At 34.7% G+C, this 12,659-nt stretch overlaps 1 long non-coding RNA gene across 1 annotated transcript in view; it reads left to right on the top strand.

Annotated features, from left to right (window-relative positions):
• The window catches only part of LOC112674802 (uncharacterized), an 87,435-nt gene that overhangs the window by 47,839 nt on the left and 26,937 nt on the right, over nucleotides 1-12,659 (top strand). The window contains exon 3 of the long non-coding RNA XR_003145576.3: nucleotides 8,190-8,299. This is a non-coding gene — a long non-coding RNA (uncharacterized LOC112674802). The remainder of the gene's footprint in view (nucleotides 1-8,189; nucleotides 8,300-12,659) is intronic.

The raw sequence follows: 12,659 nt of genomic DNA, 5'->3' as shown, positions 1-12,659 counted from the left end.
TTATTGAGGAACTCTCTAGATTTTAAATTTTTAAAAATATAATTATTTACATAACACTAAAAAAGCTTTTATTGTGAAAAATTTTCAACCCATATACCTGTTTCTGATACAGTATAATGAATTCTTTTATGGTACCAGCTGTACCAGTGATTACAGTTATAATAAATGGTCAACCTTGTTTCATCTATTAGTACTATCTACTTCATATGATTTCTTTTGAAAGACTCTCAAAAATATAACACTATACCATAGTCACTCCTAAAACTTCATTTAATGTCATCAAATATATAGTATTTAAATATTCCTGATGGTCTCAAAATTCCTTTTAGTTCAAATAGGGATCCAAGTAGGGTCCATAATGACAGGCAATTGAAAAGACTCATCTGAAATCTACTTTATGTTTCCTCTTGTCTCTTCTTTTTCTTTTTTCATTGCAATCTCTGCAAATTTTCCTGCAGTGTGGATTTTGCCAACTGTAGGTCTGCTATTTTTTAAAGGGGTTCCCCTTTCTCTCTCATTTCATATAAATTAGTAGATAGATTTAGAGGCTTGACCAGATTTCGTTTGATTTTCTTTTCTTCTTTTCCTTTCTTTTTATTTTTTTCTTCTTTTTCTTTTTCTTCTTTCTTTCTTTGTTTCTTTCTTTGTTTCTTTCTTTCTTTCTTTCTTTCTTTCTTTCTTTCCTTTTTCTTCTTTCTTTCTTTCTTTCTTTCTTTCTTTCTTTCTTTCTTTCTTCTTTCTTTCTTTCTTTCTTTCTTCTTTCTTTCTTTCTTTCTTTCTTTCTTTCTTCTCTTTCTTCATTTTTTACTTTGCAAGAAGATTTCTTTAAGAGTATTCATAGAAGGCATGGGATATCTAGTTCTCTCCCTTTTGTTGATGTTAACTACTGGTGATAACTGCCAAGATATGTTATTTTATGAGGAGTTGCAAAGTGATGATGTTTTAAGTGTCCTTTTAAAGTTTATTAGTTAGAATATTTCTATAAAGAGAAACTTACCCTAATCAACTACTTAATTACCTTGAAATATCCTGAGTTCATGCAAGGAAGTCAGGATTTATCAATTTTCAAAATAATGACTTTAGTTCCCTAATATTTTCTTAAGGTATGCATTATTTTTTTAAGTTTCATTATATATTCATGAATTTTGGCATTTTTGATTTTTAAATCCATTGCAGTTGTTATTATTATTGATTCTCAAATTATCTCATATTTGACAAGAAAGAACTTCAAGTTGGCTCTCCTTTGTATCTATCATCAGTAGTATTTATTTATTTATTTATTTATTTATTTATTTTGGTTTTTAATTTGACAAAATGTTCTCGAAGGGTCTTGTGCATTTCCTGTTCCATTTTGGAATACTCCACTTGTCCATTAATCCTTTAGATTAATCTTACATTTGCTTCCCTTTACATCACTATAATTATTCATTTGCTTCTTTTTTCACAATACTCTTAGAATAATAATACCAACATTATGTCCAATGGTATGATTATTGAGAACAATTTAATAATTTTTTTAGCAGCTCTTTTTATATTATTGCAGCTTAGTGTATATTCCCCTGGATATGTAGGAATGAATGACTGAATTTTAAAATCACTTGAAATAATGTCATGTGTGATTATGCCCTAATTTGTAATACTATTTGGCTTTTAAATTTCTACTCTTGCTTATTTAGGGATTGCTTTTTTAAAATGTTCATTTTATATTTATATGAGATATTTTTGTGTTCTTGACATCAAATACACAAAGCAAGATATATTCTGAAAAGTCTGGCTTTATCTTTGTACCTTTTTCTTGTTCTCTCATTTCCCTATCTAGAGATATTTATTATGAGGAATTATCTCATATAATTATGAAGGCTGAGAAGTCCCACAATCTTTAGTCTACAAGCTGGTGACCCAGGAAAGCCAGGGGTGCAATTTAGTCTTGAGTCTGAAGGCCTTAGAACCAGGGGAGCTGAAGGTATAAATCCCAGTCTGAGGGCAAGAAAAGATGAGATGAAATGTTCATCCTTGTAATGCAGTCCTTCTCAGTCTCTGTTGTCCAAGGGAGGGCTTTGTCCTCACCTGAGGGTTCTTGGATTTCACAATATTGTCACATCTATGGATAGTTGCTAGTTGGGATTCTTGTAAGAGTGAAGTCCAGTGAGAGATGAAAACTTAGCCTTTGGGGTGGTGACGGTACTGCAGAGAAGTGAATGATTAGAGACAGAGGTATGTAGAAGCCAAGATTGATAGGACTTGGATATGGGATATTGAAAATTGGTAACAAAGGAGAGGGTGGCTTTAAGAGTCATATGGGGGGAGGTGCCTAGGTGGCTCTGTTGGTTAAGCGTCTGACTCTTGATTTTGGCTCAGGTCATGATCTCAGAGTCATGAGATTGAGCCCCACTCCAGGCTCTGTGCTGGGTGTGGAGTCTGCTTAAGATTCTCTGTCTCTATCTCCAACCCCTCCCCTCAAAAGAAATCTTACTGGGTTTTTGTCACGAACAATCAGTGACTCAAAGAAAAATGACAGAGGGCCCAGTTTGAATTCCAGTTTTGGATATTCTATGTTTAAAGGACATTTGAGATCTCACAGTGGAGATGTTAATTATTAATTAGATATATCATATGTATGGCTTTTATTTTGATTTTATCATTTAGTATCTCTTTGGAAACTGTGAACTCTTTGAGGCTAGGAAACATGTCATATCACTCAAAGTTCCTACCTTCAGGCAACAGATACTGGCTCTAATTAGGCAGAAAAGAATTTATTGAAAAGATATTTTGAGTATCTTCTGGGTTTATCATCATAATCTTCTGGGTTTAATGGAAGATTGGAACACTAGGCATGGGAAAATGTTTCTAGGAACAAAGCTCCAAATCCCACATCAGAACTGGTACAAAGAGGAAACCACGGAAGAGCACTAGTTTACACCTATACTGCTGCCTTTTTGATGCCAACAACTCAGCTTACCACAGCCACTACCACATGCCATTTCTGTGCTTTGACCTGTGCAACCTCCAATACCAATACTGTGCCTGCAGGCAGTGTTAATGAGTCAGAGTCAGATATGGTTGCATTTGATTGCCAAAGCTTAGCCACAAGATTATTCTCTATCTGCAGGAATGACTGGGAATGTGAGTATCTAGCATTTTCAGTAGCTGTTCAGTAAGAAACATTTATTTACTCTTTTATCAAGATAATAAAATGGAGACCCTGTACACAAACTAGAAAGAGGTTCAAATTCTGGAAGGATAACACAAAAGGCAGACTTCCTCTTGCATATATGTTATTCATCTTTGTATACTTAGCACCTTATGTAGCAATAGTGAGCATGAAATAATAAATGTTTTTGAATTGTAATTGTTTTAACAGTGAGAGTAATTCAAATGAAAATTTCCTTCATTTTGATAATTTAGACAGTCTTTCTATTACTAGATAATCATATATCATTTTATTTTTATTTTATTTTTTTTTAAATCTTTTTATTTTTTTAAATTTTTTTTTAAAATTTTTATTTATTTATGATAGTCACAGAGAGAGAGAGAGAGAGGCAGAGACATAGGCAGAGGGAAAAGCAGGCTCCATGCACCAGGAGCCCGATGTGGGACTCGATCCCGGGTCTCCAGGATCGCGCCCTGGGCCAAAGGCAGGCGCTAAACCGCTGCGCCACCCAGGGTTCCCTCATATATCATTTTAATTTGTTTTTGTAAATTAGCCTCACTATGAAATTCCATAGTTACTATTATAATTTATTTTTTAAAAAATACATATTTTTTTCATAGCAACAGTGGCCTTACATTTCTAATTTGAGGGATATATGGCACATTTCAGTGCCCAAAATATTTTAGATATTTTAGTTAAGGAAAACTTTTTCCCCCAATTTTTCCTTTCCTACCTGTGCCTTATAATGCTAAACAAATAAATAATATTTGACATTTCCTATGGTTCCATGGTGTATTTTTGCCCTAGAACTTATTTCACATTCCATCAGTCCCATTCAGATTGATGGAGTGCAATCATTTAGCCCTTCTCTTGCCTTCTTGCGTTTTGTTTTGGGCCTTCTAAGTTTTATTTTTCCTCTAAAATTTTTGAAAATTTTTTTTGAAAAATACTGCATTGTCTCATAAGCTATGATAGACGAGCAACAAAGATTCTAGCTGAATCTTATTTAATGGTAGTGATGAGTAATGAGGAAACAATTTGTTATTAACGAGAAGAGTAATCTTATTTGATTATTTCTACTCCAGACATGCAAATCAGACAATTTTACTTGCATATTCCCATTTTACTTATGTTTTGGTGTGAAAAGAAAGCCTGGATGCCTGGGTGGCTCAGTGGTTGAGCGTCTGCCTTTGGCTCAGGGTGTGATCCCGGAGTCTGGGGATCAAGTCCCATATTGGGCTTCCTTCATGGAGCCTGCTTCTCCTTCTGCCTATGTCTCTGCCTCTCTCTCTCTCTCTCTCTCTCTCTCTGTGGGTCTCTCATGAATGAATAAATAAAATCTTAAAAAAAAGAAAGCTTTTGCTTTATTCCCCCGATTTAATGTTGCAGTTTTCCTTAATACTAATGTCTTGATGGGTTTTCTTTTCCTTATGATAACAAGAACTGTTAGAATAGGCATGCTGTGTTAAAACGCTAATCACCTGTCCATTTAATCCAGACTCTTGTGGTGGTTTGTACTGTGTCAGTTATGCTAAAACCATATGTGTTAGAATGCTTCTCTATGTGTGGTTTTAGGTTAGCAGTAGCCAAAAGAGGACGTTATCCAAAATTTGGAAAGCAGAAATGAATCAGTAACCATATCCCTAGCAGGCTCACATGGTTAGATGCAGTTGCCTACAAACTCAGAGGTGCCAGCCAGCAGGTGCTGGCAGGTTCCAGCTGGTCCTTGCTCTGCATCCAGCTTTTGTTTCTGACTATTGACCCTACCTGGCCCCCACTGGCTGTAGGCCCACTCCCAAACTCTGCATAGTGGGCTCACAGAAGTGGTAGCTGCATAGAAGCTTAATTCCTATAGACCACTCTATGAATCTTCCTTTCATAGCCCACTTAGGGGTTAGATGTATTTGGTTTCTCAATTTGCCTGACTGGTCTCTCTTATTCTGATCTTTCAGCTTCCTGCTTGGACCTCATTTGCTCAGCTCTTTCCCTAATTCTATGAGATGATACTTAAAATAAATCTGTTAGCTTGTAACTCATGGGAGTCTTTTCTCAATTGAATCCTGACTGATTAGATTCTTCATGATGAAACCTGTTTTGATACTTTTTCTTGTTTCTTATACTTTGTCATTAATTACTATGGATATGTGTGTGTGTGTGTGTGTGTGCACATGTACACATATTTAAGACTTGTCTCTTGACCTAAATAAATTTGATTTCATTATTTGCAAGAAGTCAAAATTAATTTTTCTAGTGGTACTCAGTGTTCTCATTCTAGTGCATACTGAGAATAACTAAAGCTATAATCATACCTTATTCTGCTATTTTTAAAGTTAATTATGCTGAAGGCCTTGTACAAGGTCATGTGAGGGTATCAAGCCAGAGTAGGGAGTGATCAGATGATCTCATTTGAATGGTATAAACTATATTTTTGTACTGAACACTTATCAGAGGTGTAGCTACATAATTCCTTTGAGGTCTTAACAAATTTAAGCATTGTGTCTGCACAAAAGTAATCGGTTTTATACTTTTTTAGATTGTTGGTTACAGTTTTGAGGTGTAGCTTTGTTTCATATTTACTCTTAATGGAGGATGAAGTGTATATTGTCTATTTCAGAGAGTGTAAATATGAACAGTGTGTCAAATTAAAATTTATATTAATTAAACGTATGGAAAGTGTAGGCTAACAGGTAAAAAATGAATGCTGACATTAATCGTGTGCTTAACAAACTGAATTTTTTCATTTGATTTTTAAAACAAACCTATGCTAGATTTAATGTTTTTTTATCATCATTAGAATTTAAGAGATTAGCAAACTGAGGCAAAGAGGACATAAGTAATTTATATAAGATCATGGAAAGAATAAGTGGCAGTGGGTTCTGGACCAAAGTTGTTGGACTTGGGTGCTCACACTCACTACAACTACATAGTACCTTCTCCTAGCTCCCTGCCTTATCAATATGATAAGAAGAGGATAATTGTTGAAGTTGGAAAAACATGGGGTAAAGCATTAGTTCTCCAGTTTACTGTTTGTGCTTGATTAGATCCATTAAACTCATTCATCCACAATTTATTAATTTGAAAAAAGTGACCTAATTATACATCCCAGTACAGTTGTGAGAATGTTAATAAATTGCAAAACACATTATAATTGTAGTCATTAGTTTATTTTCTAGATATATGTGAACTTTCTATATGTTATCCTTGTAATAGAAGAGATGCTAAAAAAAAAAGACCCGTTTTGTCATTGGGGAGTTGAATGCATTACCCCACTAATGATAGAAAGAAGAGAGATGCCTTACTTTAGAAATAAAAAATTCAAGTAATAAAAATATAGGAAATATATATGAATAGTGATGTGAAATACTGGTTTTTATAAGAGCATCTTCTAAATATCTGACAGAGACAAATATTAACTTTGTTACATATACTTAATAGAATATTATTTAGTCATTAAAATGTTTATGAAGACTTTATAGTAACATGGTAAAATGTTTAAATATTAGTGAAAAGTAAGATACAGAATACTACATATAAAAATACATTAAAAACTGGAAGGAGATACTTAATAAAATATCAATAGTAGTAGGCCCACAAGGAATATTTTCTTTGTTTTATTTTCCTGCAGTCTCTAAATTTTCTGTTACCTTTAAAATAAAGTATAAGCTTTATTTGAGTAGTTGTGAACTGCTATTGAGAATATTACTCTGCTGTTTATTCATGGGTGTGAATCCCACAATAAAATGATAGAGAAGCTAATAAATTGCTTTTTATTTCATTGGCAAAGCTAAAGAGGTACATGAGCAAACTTCTTTCTTTAAATGGCTGGCATACATTTTCTTCCTTCTTTTTCTTTTTATCCACAATTACTGCTGGGTGTAAAGGTGTTGGCACCAGTAGAGCATTTCATTTTCTCCAGAGGAGTGCATGCAATATTTATATATTATATATCATTACTTTGAAATCAGTTTATGATGAAAGGAGCCAGAACTCTTCTACAGGGCTGCTTCTTTCTGTTTAAAGAGGCATCTTTTCATTGGAGTATAGTAATGGCCATAGTACTTTAGCAAATAGCTATAAAACATGAAAACGTCCTCCTTTCTTGTATTAATCCATCAGGAAGCTTTCAGGGATTCTTCTTGTCTAAAATATTCATAGGCAGCAAAATGTCCTGAATGCCCTACAGAATTTGTGCAGAGCCAGGCAGATGATTGATAGTGAAGTTCTGTTTTGAGTCACTCACAGTATGTAATTCTATTTGTCTTGCCAAATACAGAGAGCAGGCAACTCATAAAAGGTAAAGGAAACAGACACCGTATTTTCTTACATTTAAAAAAGAACTTGGTGTCTCCACTTCACTGTACTCCACTGAATATGGCAAATTTTTATTAAATTAAATAAAAGGCAGATGAGCTATTTTTTGTAGAGTGGTATAAAGTTTTATTAAGCACATACCATTCATTATATTGCATGTTTCTCTTTGGTATATGTTTACCTGCATGACTATATCTTAAGTAAATGATGTTCATGTGTTATCTAATTAAAAAACTGTCAGGATGCCTAGTATAAACAATGTATACGTTAGATATTCAGTACATCCCTTAATGAATAAAAGTCACTCTTAGTCTTCAGTACTTTCAACTGGTGTTTTTAAGATATCATTCAGTTTTCCATTTAATCCATGTTAAAACTGAAATTGTGTCCAGGTTAATCTCATGAAGTCAGGTAGATGACTGATGCAGTAATACCGATGCAGTAGATAAGGAATGGGTGATATTGCAACTATTAGCTGGATTTAAGACTTTGAACTGCTCTTATTTCCTGAGGGCATGAGTCTATCCTTTGCACTTGTATTCAAGTCTCTGAATTTTCTCTGTCAAGACCTTGGAATCAGGTCTGGAGGACTTGCTTTTAGTTTACATCCTTCGGTATACAAACTATCATTGTTTATGTCAGATATTGTGCTGCATATATCTAAAATGAATTGTAATGTACAAGAAAGAACAAATTAATTATAGCTTTGTATTTTATTTTTCTGTAGTGAAAAGATATTAGAAACACAGAAATACAGCATCACTGTGAGGAAATTCTTGACTTGTGAGATCATGAAGTCAAGTGGGACTTTCAACCTAGGAAGAAGAGGTATTTGAGGTAAGAGTTGTTTAATAAGAGTACATAATTTGGTAAACTACAATCAGTTAAAGAGCAGGAACCATATTTCAACATTATTCAGCTTTCAGATTATGTGTGTCAGTTTGTACATAGTAGGAAATCAATAAATGTTGCATTCAGCAAAAACCTAAAAAAGTCTTAGATTGCAGGAAATAATTATTTAAGAAGAAATTGCCAACTAGTGGTTTTTCATGGGAGAATCAGTGGATCTTGAAATTTGGATGTAAAGGAACAAAGATTAGGCTATTAAAATTCAATCTTTATTTCTAAATTAAAATTATTTCAACAATGTGATTTTTGGGGGCTAATCTGTGAGCTCCAAAAAACATTATGCTTTTTTTGGTAGCCTTTTCAATCAACTTTAAGATTATAGTTTGTGGTATATATATTATGGAAATATTTTTTTTATTTATTATGGAAATATTTTTAACTTATTTTGGTATATGTGTTTGTGTACAGATTTCCCTTTAGTTGGATCTAATATTCTTTTTAGTTCTTTGATTTTCTTGAGTATCTAAGAGAAATTTCTATAGCTAGATTTTAAAAACAGCAGGACAGGGAGTTTGGAGAGTTCATTCATGGATTCAGAAATATTCATTGAGTTTCTACTGTGTTCTGGGCATGGAATATAGCAACATATAAAAGAAAAGTAATTCCTCCACTTGGGCCTATTTTAGAGGAAAAGCAGATAATAACTGCATGTTTTGGTAAATACCTTAATGGAAATAAAGAGTGGGTTCTTACAGTGGGCACAAAGGAGGGGGACATTGTGTATGTGTATACAGTAGTTAGGGAAAATATCTCTGGGGTAGTGACATTGAGCCAAATCCTAATAGATGAGATGGAGCCAGCCATCTATGCAAAGGGCCAAGTGGAAAATATTACTGGGAAGAGTAAATGCAAAGGCCTTTAGCGGATCAGAGCTTACTTTAAAACAACAGAAAGAAGATTGGAGAAGCTAAATCTTCTGGAGAAAGAAGAATCTCCTGGAGAGGCATGTGAGTTGAGGTTGATTGGTTTGATAGTGATAGACTTTGTGGCTGGTTAGAGTTTATAGTTTGTCCTGAGAGCAGTGTGAAATCATTGAAAGGTTTTAAGCATAAGAAGGACATACTTTGGTTCAAATTTTATAAAATCATACTATTATGTACAGGGATTATATTTCAGGGATTTAGGGAGGACTATAAATGGGAAGAAGTAGATAAATTAGGAGACTATTGCAGTAATCCAGGCAAGGAAGAGATGGCAGTAACTGAATATAATGATGGCAGTGGAATTGGAGAGTAGTAGACTGATTTGGGATTGTTTTAGAGGTAGAGTTGCCAGGACTTGATAGTGGATTTTGGAGAGTGAGGGCAATTGTGATGTAAAAAAATCAGTAAAATTGTGTTTATATTGAAATATGCTGATTTGTCTAGATTTAATTTGAAAATATAGAAGAAGATTGCAAAGAGTTTCCCTTTAAATGTCTGACCTTTTACTTTTAAGTAGACATGAACTTATTTGGTGAACTCTATTTGATCAGATAAAGAAAGCTATAAGGTTAGTGGTTATAAGAGCAGATGAAGAAACAGATCGTGTGCATTGAATCCCAGTGCAATCATGTACTAATTATGTGACCTTGGGAAAATTATTTTTTTCTATCCCTCAGTTTTGTCATATGCAATGGTACCTACCCAGAAATTTGTGACTAATAAATTTGTGACTAATTCACCTAAAGTAGGTGGTACACTGTGGCACATGGCAAACACTCAGTGTAAGCTGTTACTTTTTAATGAAATGGATAGTTTAAAGAACCAATCTAGAGAACCAAAAAAACAAGAAATTGTCATCTCAGATATCTGAATATTTGAGGTTTACTGGGAATGAATTACCTTAATTTTAACTTCTTCTACTCAAGCTCAAAACTTTTAGGTTATTCATGTCTTATGAAGAAATGAGTATCTGCCTTTAAAATATCTTGTTCATTATTTACAATTCTAAAATTTTCCATTGAAAGTTTTAGTTTTTTAAGCCTTGAAAGAAATGTTTTACATGTCACTAGTGTTTCCTAATAATACACACTAGTTATCTACCATAAGGACTGCCTTAGAGTAACACTTGGTTTCTCTCCAGTTATGTCATTAACTGGTATTTCCCTGGAGTCTGTTTCCCTATACATGGTATGAGCTGACTACATGGATTTAAAGGCATAGGATCAGTGCTGCTCTGATTATTGATGTTGCCACGTGGGAGGTTCTGGCAACAGAGCGGGTGGTTTCTCTCTGTCTCTACGGCTGCGCCTCTGAGGGGTACTTAGGAGCAGGAGCCATATCAATGGGAGGCAGCCTCATTAGTGTTGCAGCCATCATCAATTAAAACTTGTCCTTGGCAAGGATAGTCCTCCTTCCCTCCAGTTTGCTTGTAGTGCAAGTGCCTGGTTTTGTTTTGTTTTTTTCTTTCTTTTTTTTTTTAAAGATTTATTTATTTGAGAGAGTGAGAGGGTGGGATGGTGGGGGAGGGGTGGAGGGAGAGAGAGAATCTCAGGCTGACTCTACACCCAGCCTGAGCCCAAGGTCAAGCTCCATCTCATGACCCTCAGATCATGACCTAAGCCAAAGTGAAGAGTCAGCCATTTAACCCATGGAGCCACCCAGGTGCCCCACAAGTCCCTGTTTTTAAAGAGTACCTTGATTTGGCTTTCTTTTCCCATGGTTCACAGAGCAACAAGTAGAAATAATATTTGCAACAACCGAGACAACAACAATAACAACAATGAGCACTTCCTGAGGGTTTACCTGCTTTTTATCAACTTTATATAATTCATCTTTTATGACTACTAAAAAATTGAAGAAAGATTGCTTACATAGGCAAGGAAGTAGCATGCTCCTGCCCTATTTCACTCCCTTGCCCAGCTTTTATTTCTCATTATTCCGGACCTAAGAACCCCAGAGATGGTCTTGAACATGCAGTTGGGGAAGCCTGATTGGGTTTTGGATTGAGTAAAGGAGTGGTTGGAGGAAGAATGGCTGCTTTTAGACCAAAGGGATTATGTGGACAGAAGGTTCTATAGGCATCCATGAAGTTGCCTATAAGCACTCCCAGTGAGTTTGTGTAATGGAACCAAATAATATTGACTTCAGTATCCCAACCTGGACTTCTGCTTTGGAGCTGGTTTGAGGCTGAGCAACAAAGTAGAACCAGGACTGTATAGAGCTTGGGCATACTCCATGCTATCAAGAAGCCAGGTGTGACATTCTTTTTCTAAATTAAGGATTGATAGTCATGGGCTTATTTGCTCAGGTAAATGATATGCTGAAAAAGACTGCATGGGCTATTAGTTCAGTGGTCTGAGTTTAAAGGAGAAGAGATGTGATACAGATAGAGCTAGATACAATACAGATACATAGATATCTACTTAGCTATAATTATATAGATATATATTTTTTATATTTTTTAATCCAAGCCTTTTAAGGGAATGGAGATACCACTTGCTTGGGATTTGGTGATGTTCTGAGGTTTTACTTAGTGGAGGCTGTTTGGAATGTTATTGGGCTTTTGTTTTACCACATAGGCTGTATCAGCTAGGGAATTTTGAATATATCAGCTAGGGCAGGGAAGAGAAATAGAGGTAGCAGGGATTGCTTTTTTTCTCTATGACTGTAATATAACTTCTTTTTTGTATCCCAATAAAAATTTTGTTTAAAATATCCATTTTGTGGCTGAATTTGGATTTTATTTGGGTGCAATGCATTAAGATGGATTCAAGGAGCACATAGGGTAAGAGCTGAAATTATGAAGCAAGTATGCATAGATATATAGCTTATATGGGAAAGAAAAAGGGGGATTGTAAGGTACCCACCTTTCCCTTGAGTACTTCAAGGAGAATGAGCTCAGAAAACATTCATAATGGACTTTAACACCTTTTCCAGTGCCTGGCATTTGATAGATAGTCAAGAAATATTTGCTGAACATTTTTTATTTTAGAATGAATGAAGGAGGGTGGCTGGAGAGTGGATATGCTGAGAATATACTTCATGGAAATCTCAGTGTTTGGGAACCAAAATGTGCTCTTGTTCTCTCTGAGCAAGTGAAGTACTTAAAAGATGTGTGTGCATGCACACATATGTTTGTGTATGTGTGTGTGTGTTTTAAGGATTAAACATATGCAGAAACTCTGTATTTGTGTGTGTTTTAAGGATTAAGGATATGTAGGAACTCTGCAATAAATTCCAATTTTTTGTGGTTTAATAATAAAATCAGTAAGCCAGTATGTTTATAGCACTTGGACCTCTAATATTAATGACTTCTATTTGATTCCTTGATATCCTCTTTCATGTTGGAGGGACTTATTTTACTG

Source organism: Canis lupus, chromosome 14, assembly GCF_003254725.2.
Source record: "Canis lupus dingo isolate Sandy chromosome 14, ASM325472v2, whole genome shotgun sequence".
Taxonomy (NCBI): domain Eukaryota; kingdom Metazoa; phylum Chordata; class Mammalia; order Carnivora; family Canidae; genus Canis; species Canis lupus.
This window is presented reverse-complemented; position numbering and strand designations above follow the sequence as displayed.